This window comes from Gorilla gorilla, chromosome 14 (genome assembly GCF_029281585.2).
Source record: "Gorilla gorilla gorilla isolate KB3781 chromosome 14, NHGRI_mGorGor1-v2.1_pri, whole genome shotgun sequence".
NCBI lineage: Eukaryota > Metazoa > Chordata > Mammalia > Primates > Hominidae > Gorilla > Gorilla gorilla.
Window position 1 is genome coordinate 95,990,620 of NC_073238.2, and position 16,282 is coordinate 96,006,901.

The 16,282-nt window shown below is 35.1% G+C and overlaps 1 long non-coding RNA gene across 3 annotated transcripts in view; it reads left to right on the plus strand.

Moving 5' to 3' along the window:
- LOC129526273 (uncharacterized) overlaps positions 1-16,282 on the plus strand; it is a 68,563-nt gene that overhangs the window by 24,361 nt on the left and 27,920 nt on the right. The gene's annotated exons all lie outside the window — the stretch shown is intronic.

The window sequence follows — 16,282 nt, forward strand, 5'->3', positions numbered from 1 at the left end:
GAACAACCTGTGATTTCGACTAGTTTCTATCACCTCATATAGTTCATGAAACATGGTTAGAGAGAAGCGACCTCTCTAAACAACCCAGCTAGTCAGTGACAGACTGGAACTTCAGCTTCATCATGTCTGGTGGCAAACTTCATGTTCTTAAACATGAAGCTGGGATGGAAAATTTTGACCAGCTACCGAAAATGACAACTGTAATTTCACCACTGGTACTTTATTCTTCCACATGGCTCCAGAGAATGAAGAAAACGTTTGCAGTATTCCTTCATTGTTACTTCTTTACTATATTTTGGTGCAATACAGTCATATACAGATACATTATTTGAATGAAAATATTTATAAAACGTTTATGATTTTACTTACAACCATCTAAGAACAATCATAGAACAGGTATGGTTGAAAAGCATCTCTTTTCCCATGTACTCAACAACAAAAAATAAATGTCACAGAATTAATTTTAAAAAGATTATTTTGTAGAATAGTTTTTTAATCTAGTGAATGGAATATGTGTGTGTGTGTGTGTTATATACGTATATATGCATATGTGTGTGTGTATATATATATACACACTCTAGAAGTTTTGAATATTAATCTCAAGCATTTACAGCACAATATTTGGGTGTTTCTTTGTCAGACAAATATGAATGCACACCACAGCAAATGAACTGATCTTTCAATGTGGTAATTATGAAGCTTTCTTCATGGTATTGCTAATGATCCAGAACCAATTATGACTGATAAATCTAGCATTTGTCAGCACTCAGCAACTTTGTACCAAATGAAAGTTTAAAATATGTTTTGTCTTCATAAGATGTGATTTGATTGAGCAGCTATCAAAGATGGACAGTACAACCGCATTGTTTCCACTGTCAATTTCTTTAGTTAAATGGCAAACTCTCTGCATGACTGGAGAGGGTAAAGGGCCAGAGGTTAGTATTTTCAGTTAGCTCATCATGGTACTGAAATGAGTTTTATTTCCATATTGTTTTTTTTTTTTTTTGTCACAGTATGAATAGAAAGGATGCTTGGCTGCATGCACCTCATTTAAAATATCACTCAGACAAGTCATGCTTGGTGAAATTCCCTGGAGAGAATTTAAGTCCAAAGGACCATGAATATGGCAAATTAAATTTAGTTGTTTTTATATTAAATGATGCTGCCTCTTGCATTGGTTCATATTTAAATTTTTACGTGCAGTGTTTTCTCAACTGTAGTTTTTAAAAAGTGTATGCTTACAATTAATTTCACTACTAAGGCAAATCACCAAAAACCCAGCGGATCTTCAAAGACCTTGTAAAGAATCTTGTCAATCACAATTCATATTTCAAACATCAATATTTTGTAAGCAAATGTGCCAAGCACAAGTAATGCCCATAGGTAAAAACTACAAAAGGTTCATGGCTTCATAATTAACATAAAAGATGAAAGCTCACTAAGAATGAAAATAGATATGTGGTAAGTATTGAAGCAGCAGGAGGCAGCCAAATGGCTAGGCAGATAGGGGCAGGTCCCCAGTGAAACCCCACCTGCAAACCAGAAACAGTTTAAAGCCTGAAAGCCAAGCTACAAGTTAAATACTTGGACCAGGTTAAGAACCTGTCTTTCTGTTTGGTGTGCTTTCCTCTGATTGATCCACATCCGTCATGTATTTTACATATATCTACCCTTTCCTAATTGGTTTTCTACACTATTGTGCCCACCTTTGAGTAGTGTCTTTGCTTTCACCTTTTTTTTTCATACTTACAAACCAATCAGCACACACTCCTTATTCTGAGCCCATAAAAGCCCCAGGGTCAGCCATATCAGAGAATTTTTTCTGCTTTCAGGTAGGGGACCCACCCCCTGTGTTCTCTCTTTGCTGAGAACTTTCCTTTTGGTTAATAAATTCTACTCCACTCACTCTCCGGTATGGTATCCACACACCTAATTCTTCCTTGTTGTGAGACAAGAACTTGGACCTAGCTGAGCTAAGGAGCAGAAAAAAGTCCTGCATCAGTATCAAATGATTGTTGTATTCAATCAATACAAAAAAGAGTTTGGATAAGGAAGAGATCATGGTTGGCTTTACTATTGAGACAAATTTATAGCAGATACCTATGAAGGTGAAATTTAAGGAAAAGAAGGACAAACAAGAGGTTAAAAGTATTAAAGCTAGGGATAATAATTAGGAAAAGACAGAGGGCAGAAGAATGCCTAATATGTGTGGACAGAGTAAGAACATATTGTGAGTACAGGGCTCAAAATGCCAATGTTGTGGGAACACCTCGAGTTTTAAATTTAAAAGTATGAATTCAAAAATGATTTGTTTTATTTTGTTTTTTCTCTAAAGAAACATATTATTTTAATACTTTTAAAAAATACAATAAAGCAAAAATCTTCTAGCTCTGTTTTATAAATTCAATGTCTTCCTATATATAAATGCATTTTACAGCAGTTTGAAGTTCATAGCAAAATTAATTAAAAAAATACACAGTTCTCATATACCCCCTACCATCACACATACACAGTTGGTCCCACTTTTCATATCCACCACCAGAGGAGTTATAAATTTGTTGCAATCTATAAACCTGCATTGACACATCAATATCACTCAATGTCCATAGTTTGTATTAGTGATCACTTTTGGTGTTGTACTTTCTATGGATAATAACATATATCCACCATAATAGTAACATATAGATTATTTTTACTACCTAAAATCTTCTATGTTCTCTTTATCCCTGTTCCTCTTTTACCCCTGGCAATCACTAATCTTTTTACTGTGGCCATAGTTTTGCTTTTCCAGAATGTCATATACTTGTGTTCACACAACATGTAGAGTTTCACATTTGCTGCATTCATTTAGTAAAATGCCTTTAAGATTTATTCATGTCCTTACATGGAGCTCATTTCTTTTTCACACTGAAAACTATCCTGCTGTCTGGATATAGTAGAGTCTGTTTATCCATTCACCTATAGAAGGATATCTTGGCTGTTTTCCAGTTTAGCCAATTATGAATAAAACTGCTATAAACAGCTGTGAGCAGGATTTTGTGCAGATATAAGTTTTCAACTTCTTTGGGTAAATACCAAGGATCATGATTGCTGGATCATACGTTAAGATTATGTTTAGTTTTGTAAGAAACTGCCAAACTGTCTTCCAAAATGTTTGTGTATTAGGGTTCTCTTAGAGGAACAAAACAAATAGGATATATATATATATATATAATTATATATTCATAATATTATATATTATACATTATACATAATGCATATTATATATTATTATACATAATGTATATTGTTTATTATATTTTATATTATATATTTATTATTATTATATATAGGGGAATTTATTTTATATATTACATATATAGGGGAGTTTATTAAGTATTTATTTACAAGATCAAAAGATCCCACAATAGGCTGTCTGCAAGCTGAGGAGCAATAAGAGCCAGGCTGAGTCCCAAAACTAAAGAAGTTGGAGTCCAGTGTTCAACAGCAGGAAGCATCCAGCATTCGAGAAAGATGTAGGCTGGGTGCCTAGGCCCATCTCTCCGTTTTATGTTTTTCCACCTGCTTTATATTTGTTGACAGCTGATTAGATTACACCCACCAGATTAAGGGTGGATCTGTCTTCCCCAGCCCACTGACAAATGTTAATCTCTTTTGGCAGCACCCTCACAGACACACCCAGGATCAGTACTTTGTATGCTTCAATCCAATCAAGTTGACATTGAGTATTAACCATCACAGTCTGTATCATTTTGCATTCCCACCAGCAATGAATGAGAGTTCCTGTTGCTGCACATACTCACCAGCATTTGGCGCTGTCAGTGTTTTGCATTTTGCCCATTTTAATAGGTGTATAGTGGTATCTCTTTGTTTTGATTTTCAATTCTCTAATGACATATGACATCGAGCACCATTTCATATGCTTGCTTGTCAACTGTCTATTACTGTATATCTTCCTTGGTGGCATGTTTGTTCAGGTTTTTTTTTTTTTTTTTTTTTTTTTTTAAGACAAGGTCTGGGTCTGTTGCCTAGGCTGGAGTGCAATGGTGTGATCTGGGCTTACTGCAACCTCTGCCTCCCAGGCTCAAACCATTCTCCCATCTCAACCTCCAGAGTAGCTGGGACTACAGATGCATGCCACCATGCGTGGCTAATTGTGTTTGTATTTTTGGTAGAGACAGGGTTTTGCCATGTGGCCCAGGCTGGTCTCAAACTCCTAGGCTTAATCAATCCTCTTGCCTTGGCCTCCCAAAGTGCTGGGATCACAGGCGTGACATGTTCTTATTCTTCAGTTTTAAGAGTTCTTTGTATATTTTGATAAAAATCCTTTAACAAGTATGTTATTTGCATATATTTTCTCCCAGTCTGACTTTTCTTCTCCTCCTCCTTGACAATGACATTCATAGAGCAGAAGTTTTTAATTTTAATGAAGTCTGACATCAATTATTTCTTTCATGGGTGCTTTTGGTGAAAGTCATCACCTTAGCCAAGGGCATCTAGATATTCTCTCATGTTATCTTTTAAGAGTTTTATAGTTTTGCATTTTATATTTAGGTTTATGATCCATTTTGTGTTATTTTTGGAAGAGTATAAGGTCTGTGTCTTGATTCATTTTTTTTTTTTTTTTGCCTGTGGATATCCAGTTGTTCTAGCACCATTTTTTGAAAACAAAATCTTTTCTCCATTATATTGCATTTGCTCCTTTGTCAAAGATCATTGGCTATTTTTGCAAGTCTGTTTCTCAGCTATCTATTCTGCTTCATTGAACTCTTTGTCTCTTTTTCTCTCACATTATCTTTTGTTTGGTTGCATTATAGTGTACTCATCTAGCAATTCTCATAACTTGAAGTCAACTTGTAAGTCCTTTTTACTGATTTTTCCCCATAGCCACATTGTTTACTAAAATTTGCATCTTATTTAATCTTCTTACTTACTCCAGACTATCATGATGATATCTTTTATTGTAACTTAAACTACTTAAAGAACGTATGTTTAAAAAAGTGTGACATTGTTTCTTATGTTCCTTGATGTATTAACAACAGCAAGTAGCCAAGGAAAGTACTAATTGTCTTTATACCAAGGTAGATTTTAATGAGTAGATATTTGTTAGAGAAAATGATATTTTGGAGACCAAGAAAAATTGTTTTGTTAACCACATATTATTAAGATTACCTGTAAAAAAATAAACTGAATTTTAGAAATTAGAATCCATGATACCAAACCATAACAATGGCATCTTTGAAAATATTCTGAGAAAAATATTGTAGGTCTCCCAGTATTCTTTTTAAGCTGCATTTTTAGCTACAGTGTCTTCTGTATGGTAATTATTATTACTTACGTTTAAGATAAACTCCAATAAATACCTCTTTTCTCTGTCTTAGGGCTTAGAAATTGAGCAATAAGCCCCAAATCAAGGCAGATGAGAACCAAAATACCATTTTAAAAACTGATAAATATGGTTAATATCTGCTGCCAAGCAAATATTTAGTGCCAAGTAGACTCTTGGCACCAAATTAGCTTCACAAGCTGTTTACACAACCACAGTATTGTTAGACAAAGATAGGACTTCCTGTATATGTCCTTGTCAATTTAACACTCATGGAGACACGGCTTCAGAAGCACGTGACCTAGGCAGTCTCTCAGCGCCTCACACTTAGTTTAATGTTGTCATGTATCCATCTTGAAATTTTTAATAATTTTTTCTTTGAATTTGTGCTTAGTAACAAAGCCTGATGGGCCAAAGAATCATGAGTATGAACAGAGGAGAGATGCACAATGTTCCTGTCCCCCATTCCTGGCTTCTCTATTTGCATATAGCATTGACGATGTTCCTGAGTAGAGAATTCCAGTGAACCCACAACGCATGGATGTTCGGGAAGACATAAAGAGTATAAGATAAGCATCTTACTTTTGTGTCTGAGTAAGAGGGAAACTGACAGTTCCCAGAACCCACATTTCTTATTTAAAATGTAAGTTGCTTTTAATACAGAAAGGAGGCAGTGGTGTTCTAGAAAATATGAACAACTGAAGAACCCTGTTATAGCTTTTCTTATTCATGTTATTTCCTTGAATTAGCCAACAATTTACACTGAAATTGATAACATATAAGAAGTGAACATAATTTTGTTCACTAGTTCCTACTCTTCAGAAACTGAAGGTTGAGAGTGTTTGTAGAATGTATGCATTAAGACGTGAAATAAAAGTTTTTAATTAGTTCTGTGTATCATTTCTACTGTTTTAGTAAGAATGAAATGCATGTAGAAATATGAGCCACAGGATACTGACTGTGCATTTTTCTATTAAAAAAGAACATTGCACAATATAAAGATGAATGGTAACATTTCTGTTAATAATTTAAAATTTTACTTTTTCTTTACTTAGAACATTACACAACAAAGAAAAAAAAACACCAAGACAAGTGGAGAAAGAGCTCATAGGACAAATAAAAAACTTTGTACTTTAGTAGCTTTACAACACATTTTCCCACCATTTTCATCTTGCACAGAGACCCATAATTTAGGGTGTTTGCTCTACACAGATGAGTACATAAAAATGCATACTTATGTGCACTTGGCTCTGAAGAGTGAAAGAAAAGAGTATAAAACAGTTACCTCACCTGCAGTTCATATTTCTAAACTCATCAGTGAAATTAAGTCATTCCTCTCAGGTTAGGTGTGAGTGAGGAGTTGAAGGAAAAAACAGAGGCTTATACTAATGAAACTTCCACCTCATGAAAAGAAACACCAAGAGTGGAAAAAAGCACTGACATTGAAATTACTGAAGTTTTGTTTTGTTTTATTTTTCTCATACCCCATTGGGTTTAACCCATTTGGTTACGCTACAAGTCCATGTTGGTATAGTATGATGAGAAGGTACTGGAGAAGATGAGTAGTCTATAATGGCCCGTTCTGCTCCACTATCACTCTTGGTAAATCCTTTTTGAAAAGGAATTACAATATTATGTGTTTGCTGCAATTTCTGAAATGAGTAAGATCAACTCTATGATTAACAATATAGTCACAGCTGAAAAGTCACTCTTTATTCCATTTTTGTTTCCAAATAATGTTCCTCTAAGTTTTACAATAGTTTATCAGTATTTTTGAAATGATGTAGAATAAAATATTAAAAATCAAATGATAAATGCATAAAGATATGTCAGTAATAAATTCCATCAACATAGAAATAATCCAAATTTAAATTTAAGCTCTCTTCCACTATCAAATTCCCAATGAGACATTATGGTCCATAGATTTAATTTCTTTGCAATCAAAGTCTCAGTATATTAAAACTCAAAGAGTTTAAGTCCTAAATCAATTATCTCACCTTTCAAAATTAAAAGTCCCGAGAATTTAAAGTCTTCTTTAATGTCTTATTCTATTTACTGCTTAGACAGAAGGTATTTATCCCTAGTAAGGACCTTGCCTGTTCGCAGTTACAGACTGGGCTATCTTTTATTGGAATGGTATAATTTGTCAGTTCCTCAAAACTTTCATTGGCATAATAACATAGATCTCAAGATCTTACTTATAAATATGTAACAATTACAAACACACAGAATAGTACACAAGTCATGTGTGTACAATTTGAAGTAATTGGGTAAAGTGAACATCCATATGCCCACCCTTTTTGTTAAAAATCAGGATACCCATGGCACCCAGTACCTCCCAGCTCTATGTTCTTTCTCAGTAATTACCACTCCATCTTCTCTGAAAGTAATTGCCCTTTTGACTTAGGTTATTAATGGAATATTTTGTGTTTGTCTTCTTTCATAAGGTGTTTTGTTTATAATATTCATCAGTGTTTTTGCATGTAATCGTAGTTTGCTCACTTTTATTACATTTCACACATGAATTTAACACAACTTATCCATTTTACTGTTGGACAAGTATTATTGTTTTCTTTTTGTGTCTATTCTGACACTTTTCTCTCAGTGAACATATATATTCATTTCTGTAGGGTATATAACTGTGAGTGGTCAAAGTTATATATTGGCCCACATTTAATTGATATTGCCAAATACTTTCTCACTTTTATGTACAGGGTTACTTTCCTGTCAGTAATGTGTGAAAGTTCCCTTTCCTCTACATTTGATTTTTTTTTTTAAGTTCATGTTTCTGGTGGTGTGGTGTTATCATACTAAATGTTTTACTTTAATTTCCATGCTGACTAATCAAGCTGAAGCATTTTGCATTTTATTCTATGCACCAGCTTTCCTTCTTTGTTTTTGTTTTTGTTTTTTTGTTTTGTTTTGTTTTGTTTTCTTGAGACAGAGTCTCGCTCTGTAGTCCAGGCTGGAGTGAAGTGGCACAATCTCAGCTCACTGGAACCTCTGCCTCCCATGTCCCGGTTTAAGCAATTTTCTTGCCTCAGCCTCCCCGGTAGCTGGGGTTACAGGCACGTGCCACCACGCCCAGCTAATTTTTGTATTTTTAGTAGAGACGGGTTTCACCATGTTGGCCAGGCTGGTTTTGAACTCCTGACTTCGTGATCCGCCCTCCTCAGCCTCCCAAAGTGCTGGGATTACAGGCGTGAGCCACACCATGCACCAGCATTTTTTTTTCTTTTTTTTTCTTTTTTGAGACGGAACCTCACTCTGTCACCCAGGCTGGAGTGCAGAGTGGCGCCATCTCGGCTCACTGCAAGCTCCGCTGCCGGGTTCACGCCATTCTCCTGCCTCAGTCTCCGCAGTAGCTGGGACTACAGGCGCCCGTCACCACGCCCGGCTAATTTTTTTGTATTTTTAGTAGAGACGGGGTTTCACCGTGCTAGCCACGATGCATGCACCAGCTTTTAAGGTAATAATCAAGTTATGTCAATGAAGAGAAGGGAAAACAATTATAGAGTAGGCAGTTCATATTATCCGTCAGTCCTTTGAAGTTTTAAGGTATGATATACGTACACTCTCTTATCCCCAATTAAATCATTTCCTCAACTAAATCTGCCTATTAAGATCTCTGTCGTTCCAGCCTCTCTTGATACCCTTTCTTTCTGACAATCTGTACAAGTATAATTTAAGATTGAATAATGCAACTGGCACCCTCAGGCTAATTGAATAAGCTAACAATCTTCAGAATCTATGCTTTCTTGAGGCTCCGTCAATTCTGTATGTTTGCTTGGCTGAGGTGGTCATGTAAGTAGCATTTTTACTTACCTGCTGAGATCTACTTGGCCAGTGTTTCATTTCAGATTATCCTGGCTTTGATACTTTGGTAAAAGTCCAATCATTCGTATTGCTTTATTGAGGGCTTCTTGCCTTTGCTGTAGGCTTTAGGCATGCAGACCATTCAGCAATTCACTGAGAGTCTGCACAGTGCTGCTTCTATAAAAAGATAGGTTGCTATAGATGAACCACTGTGAGCTGTTCTATAGATGTGAAAAATACTGAAAAGCATCACCAAAGTTAAAGTCTCCCACCCTGTTAGCACCATAAATCTTAGTAACTTCACAGGTATTTTGTTTTATGGAGCGAGACTTCCAAATTAAGCTTGTCATTTCCTTATAGGAATTTATTCCAGAATTTAAGGGTTATGTAACAAAATCTATCATTCTAGCAAAAGTCTACCTCATGTCCTAGAGTTCAAACATTTGTGGGCATAATTTAGACAATGTAACATTTAGTCTTATTTAGTTATATTGGTTGATTAATTTTTATATTTTACCATAGCAATAATTCACTGTGTTTTACAACCTACCAGCTTTGGATAGAGGTGTCACACCGTACTTACACATGGTTGATATTCAAAATATGAGTACAGATACTAACCACAACATTGAAACAGAGTTCTAGAGGATGCCTCTCACTCTAGGCATTATTAGATTAGTAAGGTGGCTCATAGAGGAGGTTCAGGGATCCCAGAGGAAGGAACCAAGGAAGCCAGATCAGGAGAGTATAGAGGAAGTTTTGGTCAAGAGATAGTTATTAACCAGCACTGCTATGTAATATTTCACATTCTATTCACACATTGAATTTGAACTGAATGTCATCCCTTACCCTAACATATTTCAGCTCATCCATTACCACAATTTAGAGATTTCATGTTACATTCCACATCCTGGTAATGGTTCCCGCATGAGTTTTGCCAGTAGAAGTGGAAACTGTCAGAAGTTAGCATTTGTATTAGTCATTATGGGCTAGACAGTGCTGTGGAATAATCTCAAAATCTCAGTGGTATAGAACAATTTATTCAACTTCATGTCCTTCAGTAATCAACAGGGTTCTTTACCTGAGGTCACAGGCTGATGGGCCACCAACATAAAGCACCACCAGTCCCTATGGCAGGGTTAAAGAGCACAGTGTCTGCAGCACTGGCATTCACAATCTTCTTACATCAATTTAACTTATATTTTACTGGCCAAGATAAGTCTAAGCTTGCCAAGGACACAGTTAAATTCGAGGTAGCAGGAAAAACCAGAAATATTTACTACCAAAGAATGGAAAGTGGCCTAGGAAATCTTACTTCTCAGTTATTCAAGAAATAAAAATTCTACTCCCTTTCTGTCATTCAAGCAAAAGTCTTTGCATAGGCAACAGGTAGACTTTTCCAGAATAATTTGTGTCTCATCCTCATCAATGGAGCTGGATTCTTTAACTTAGAATGAATAAATGTGGCTCAGAAATATAAAAATAATTAAAGTATTGTCAACCCCAAACAAAGATATGCCAAGCAGAAAAAACAACAAATATCCATTACACCAGATAACATAGATACCAAAACATCTGATCACATAATTCTCTCAAATTGTTGGGCGTTTTAGATTCTCCTGAGACTAAAGCAAATAAATAACACAATTAACAGAATTTTTGCCAGTATCTGAAAGTGATGATACACTTCAAAGGGGCACTTTATTCCTTGTAATATAAACTCTTTTTTAATAGGTTTTATTTTTATTTGTTTTTTGCTTGTGAAGGTGGTGCCATTTTGGTTTCAAATGGCTTATCATTTATCTGTTTGCTTATTTATTTTTGTAACATGGGTAATGTTTTTTGCATTATGTATTTTTAACATTAGCTGCATCCAGATTGTCAGTACTAAGAATAGTATTTGATTGTTAATTCAGCTGTCAGGAAAAAAATTAGTAATGTTAACTCTATTATCCCTGCCAGATTTCTTTAAAAACTGAAGTGATAGTGTTGCTATTGATTTAAAAAAGACATAGAATAATGCTCTAGTCTCGTGGAAACTTGCATTTGTGACATACCGATGTGACTCTGATAAAATGAAGATATGTTGGCTGAAGAGGTGTTTTCTGAAACTCTGAGGCATATCATCATGTGGAGGAGGTGGAAACAAGGAAAGGGTCATTAGCTTTATCAATGGATTTTCAATGTTGGTTACATTAGCCTATTTTGGGCTAAGTAAAAGATGCTCAGATAAACACATATCAGCAAGTGCAGAAAGAGATTGCTTGGTCAGGAAGCTTTCAAGGACTCAATAATACTGCTTGTTGGAAATCCTTTTGAGCCATTGAAGCTTTAAGTCCTTTTTGCTATTAATACTTTTGGCTGATTAAGCAAAATTGACTTAAAAAGGGTTTTTTCAGAATCTATGAAACGGAATTCCCTTTAAATTCCGTAAGTTGATGTAGATCATATTACATTCCAGGAATTTTGATAGTTAAGAATGGCTGAGTTAAGAATGGTGCCGAGTGCATGGTATATGTGTTGAAAGAAATAAAGAAAAGGAGAATGAACTGGAAAAGTTATCAGAAGCCTTAAATAATGCCTTTTTGGGGTTACTGACAAGTAGGTCTTATACTTCAGAGAGTGCAGTATATATAGTGTTTACAATTGAGCATTAAAGTGATTTATTTAGTGCTAAAAACAAAATAAATACATGCATATATAATCTTATTTGGATGTTACATGGCATATTAAACACAAGTATATAATTCTTACAGCAGCTAGGATTATTGGTTTAGAATTTTCATTTCCCTGTGTTATTGCACAGCACCCCTTACAGATGGCCTCATAGTCATGCAACTTGCTCTCACAATGGGATATTAATATACTTGGCAAGAGCAGAGTTTTGACTTGTTTTCATGTGTATCTGTCATTACTTCTTCATTACAAGGGATGCTTTGAGTTTCACAGAGTAGAAACAGCTCCCAGACTATAGATGAGCCCGTCAACTGACCTGCAGATGTACGCATGAGAAATATATATGTATATATATATTTTCCAAGTTTCCATTGTGTTTGTTACTCAAGAAATGCTGACTGATACACCTCCACCTCTATGTTTTTCTGATATATTTTTAAAATGATGGTAAGGAATAAAAATGAAAGTCTATACCTACATATGCAAAAAGAATCAGAGAAAAAATAATCAATTTTTTAAGAAGCATGAAAACATATTAATAATAGCCAGGGACTCCACAGAGCAGAGGAAAAACTAAGAACTTGTAGTGAGAGAAAGTAGAAAGAAAGATATTTTGCTTGCAGGTAGCCTGAAAGTTTTAGGAGGTTGAAATTCAAATTTTTTGCTAAAGGTGGAGGCTTAGATGACGCTGAAAAGCAAATGTTCAATGGAAAGTCTTTAAGAAAAACAATCAGATTTCTAGATCTCTGTCACTATCCGAAATAATAAGTCAGATACTCCTTGACCACCTGGCAGTAGATTCAGTAGCTTTAACCAAAGGAATCGACAATGATAGGAGGAATAGGAGAAAAACAAAGAAAAAAACAAAAAATTGGTATTACACTAAAGAAGAGAAGGACTGTTTCTAGAAGAAAGCAGTGTTGAACAATATCATATGCTATGCAGAGGTCAAACAAGTTAAGGACTGAAAAGTGTCCTGTGGGTTTATTTAATGTTGGCTCTTTGTAACCACCAGTTTTTCAGTGAGATCAAAGTAGAATTTACCTTGAGGTAGTTTTCAAAGTGAATTAGATTGAGGAAATGAATACAGTGACTGGTTTGAGGCCCTTCCTGAAGCCTCCAAGCACAGGGAGAATAGAGAAGCTATGTTGCCTGGAGACAGCCAGGGAGTCAGAGTGTTTCTTACTTATTTATTTGTTTTTATATAAAAAAGAGATTCTTGGTACATTTAAATGTTGAAGGACAGGAAAGAGTAGAGAGAGAAATTTCTGATGCAACAAAGAAAAGGAGGAAACTACGAATCCATTCTCTCTTTTCTGATTTCCATTTTTTAGGTGAAAGACTTTTAGTGTGATTCCTTTATGTTTTTGATAAAAATCCTACTTTTTGGTAATTTATTGAAAACAAAATTAAATTAGGTGCAAATTTTATTTTGCTTTTCTTTAGCTAATATTTCAAATGCATTTTTTTATTTCATGAGTAACCTGTTTTCCTTTACATTGCAGAATATTTGTATAAGTCCCCTGTCCATAGGAGAGACTGTGGATACTCCCATCTACAGGTTTCCAGCCTTATAACTCAGTGTGTGTAGAATTCAAACTGCCAGAACTGCTTCTCTTTGTCTCAGGCCTTTTCCCAAACCTTAGTGTTTGTGCCCTAAAAGAGAGAGGCCAAGAAATTAACACTTACCACCCCCTATCCCTAAACCAAGACTGACAAGAGTTGATGTGTGATTTCCTCAATTTCTTGGCTAGCATGGTCATATAACATTGAGTTAGGTGTTTTAAACAGTTTCCCAGGCAGAATTAGGCTTTAGTCATTTGCAGCTGTAATTAACTTGACAACACACTTATCCCTTACATTTCCTCACTCCTATATCAGCCTTTGTTATACCTCTCAAATAAAATACCTCAGCTAGCATCCTTGTCTTAGGGTCTATTCCTAGAGTAGTTACTTTTTCTTGATTTTTTTTTCTGAATACTATTATAATATTTGCCTTGATTTTAAGGGTATAAATGGATATGGTGAATTTATTTAACAGGCCAGCAATACTATAACCTGAAAGGCTTAGATAGAGAAATGGACCAGTGGACACTCTATAATTTATCTTTGAGCTATGGGGTGTGTGTGTGTGTGTGTATGTGTATGTGTCTGAAGTCACTTACTGTCAATCAGTCAATATCCTGATTGACTTATTTGGCATATCCAGCTGTAGGAAAGCCCAGTTTGCTTATTCCTAACAAACATACTGTCAAGTTAGAGACAACCTTACATTATTCTATCTTCTGTAGATACCAAGGACCTTGCAGCTTTTTCTTTCACTATTTTAAATGGCTACTGACTACTGCAGTAAAAGTGTGTGCTCCCAACATATTCCATGTGTAATCTCTATTTCCTGCCTTTGCTACCTCCAATTAGGTGATAATAATGATGTTTATTTGGCATCCCTTGTGGACGTATTACTTTCTTTTAATAGAAAGTTATAATTAAGTTCAGAGAAACTTCCTGCAAACTTGTCCTATGCACATTATGCCTAATATACTCTTTACAACTTATGAAATGCAAGCACTAATCTTTCCTAGCTCTGCATAGCTCCATAGAATTTAATTTTTCTTAATTTTTCTAAAATTGTAAAAAATTCACTGGGAGTCTTTGATGGAAAGTTATGTAACTTGATTCTTACAAACAGAAATTGGAGGATGTCAGAGAAAGCAAAAGCAAAAAACCCAGGAGGTGCAAATTTAGAAAATCATGTCATACATGACAAAGTGTTGAATGAACCACATTAGCTGTCGTTCAACTTATAAAGCTGAGAATAAATCATGGAAATCCTTAAATGGAATAGTAAGTAATTTGGACTTAGCTTATTAGAGATGAAAAAGCCTTAGAAATTTTGGAGTAGAACACTCATGACGAGTAGTTTAGACATAGTAGGCTGAAAACTAAGCCTATTTGGAAATATGAGTTAAAATTGGAAAGTAATTTTGATACTTTAAAATAGCATATGTAAGATAAAATGTTTCCTAAAACTAAATTAATGACAGTAGGAATAAACGTGAAGTATTGAAGAAACAAACAAACAAACAAAACACAAAATTCCCACCTGCGGGGTAAAGCTTGCAGTTAGTCAACCCTTTAACAGATTTTAACTCAGAATGATTGGTAGAAGTAGGCTGCAAGTTCCCTTTGGTGGCTCTGTGAAACAGAAAGATACAAGGATTTCTGTGGTCTGATAAGAAGTAAATCAGAAAGTTGTACATTGGGGTTTATTACTATGTTTATCAGCTGATGGTTGAAAAGAGATGTTTGGAAATCATTACGATAAATGCAATTACTTTTATAATGTTCAGCAGTCAATTCAGTATGTGAGCTATGACCTGCTGTAGTGTTTAGGAACACAGACTACATTAGACAGTCAAATTCTTTGGCTGGTCATGTAAAAATTACTTTCCTAAGCTTCATTTCCCTCATCTTTTAACAGGAACAACAGAGCACATACCACAGAATTATTATAGAGACTAAAAGAAAAAAAATGCACTTCAAGCATTTAGCAAAGTGCATTTTACCTGGCAAAAACTCAATTCATGTTGATAATGATGAAGTTAATAATGAAGATGATCATTATAGTGATGATACTGTGGATGATGGTATTCAACATGATGATATTTATAATGATGTCAATGATGATCGGGAACATAATTTCTATTTCCTCTTTAATTGGATAAAATGTCCAACTTTGAAGGGATAAACAACAGCATATTACTCTTTGAACAAAATTCAAATAACACATTTATAGACCTCTCACTATACTCTTCTTATGTGGTGATATGGTTAGGCTTTGTGTCCCCACCCAGATCTCATCTTGAATTATAATCCCCATAACCCCCCTAACCCCACTTGTCAAGGGAGAGACCAGGTATAGGTAATTGAATCATGCGGTCAGTTTCCACCATGCTGTTCTAGTGATAGTGAGTGAGTTCTCATAAGATCAGATGGTTTTGTAAGGGGCTTTTCCCGCTTCACTCAGCACTTCTCCTTCTTGCCACCTTGTGAAGAAGGTGCCTTTCTTCCCCTTTGCCTTCCATCATGATATTAAGTTTCCTGAGGCCATGCTGAACTGTGAGCCAATTAAACCTAATTCTTTTATAAATTACCCTCTCTCAGGCAGTTCTTTATAGCAGTATGAAAATGGACTAACAGATGAGGCTATCTAAGTATATAATTCAATAGAATGCAAACAGTTTTCACTATAATTTTGACAGACCACATTTCTTATTCTTAAATGATGAAGAAGTCCTTCCCACTAATATAGTCATGCTTCACAGGAGCAGTTTTACAAGCACCACATCTGCCACACACAGGTAGCAGTAAGTATAATATTCTAAAATGTATCTTTAATCTATGTCTGTGCTTAATTATGATTAATTTGAAAAACCTGGTCACTGTATTATGTCCGACATAATT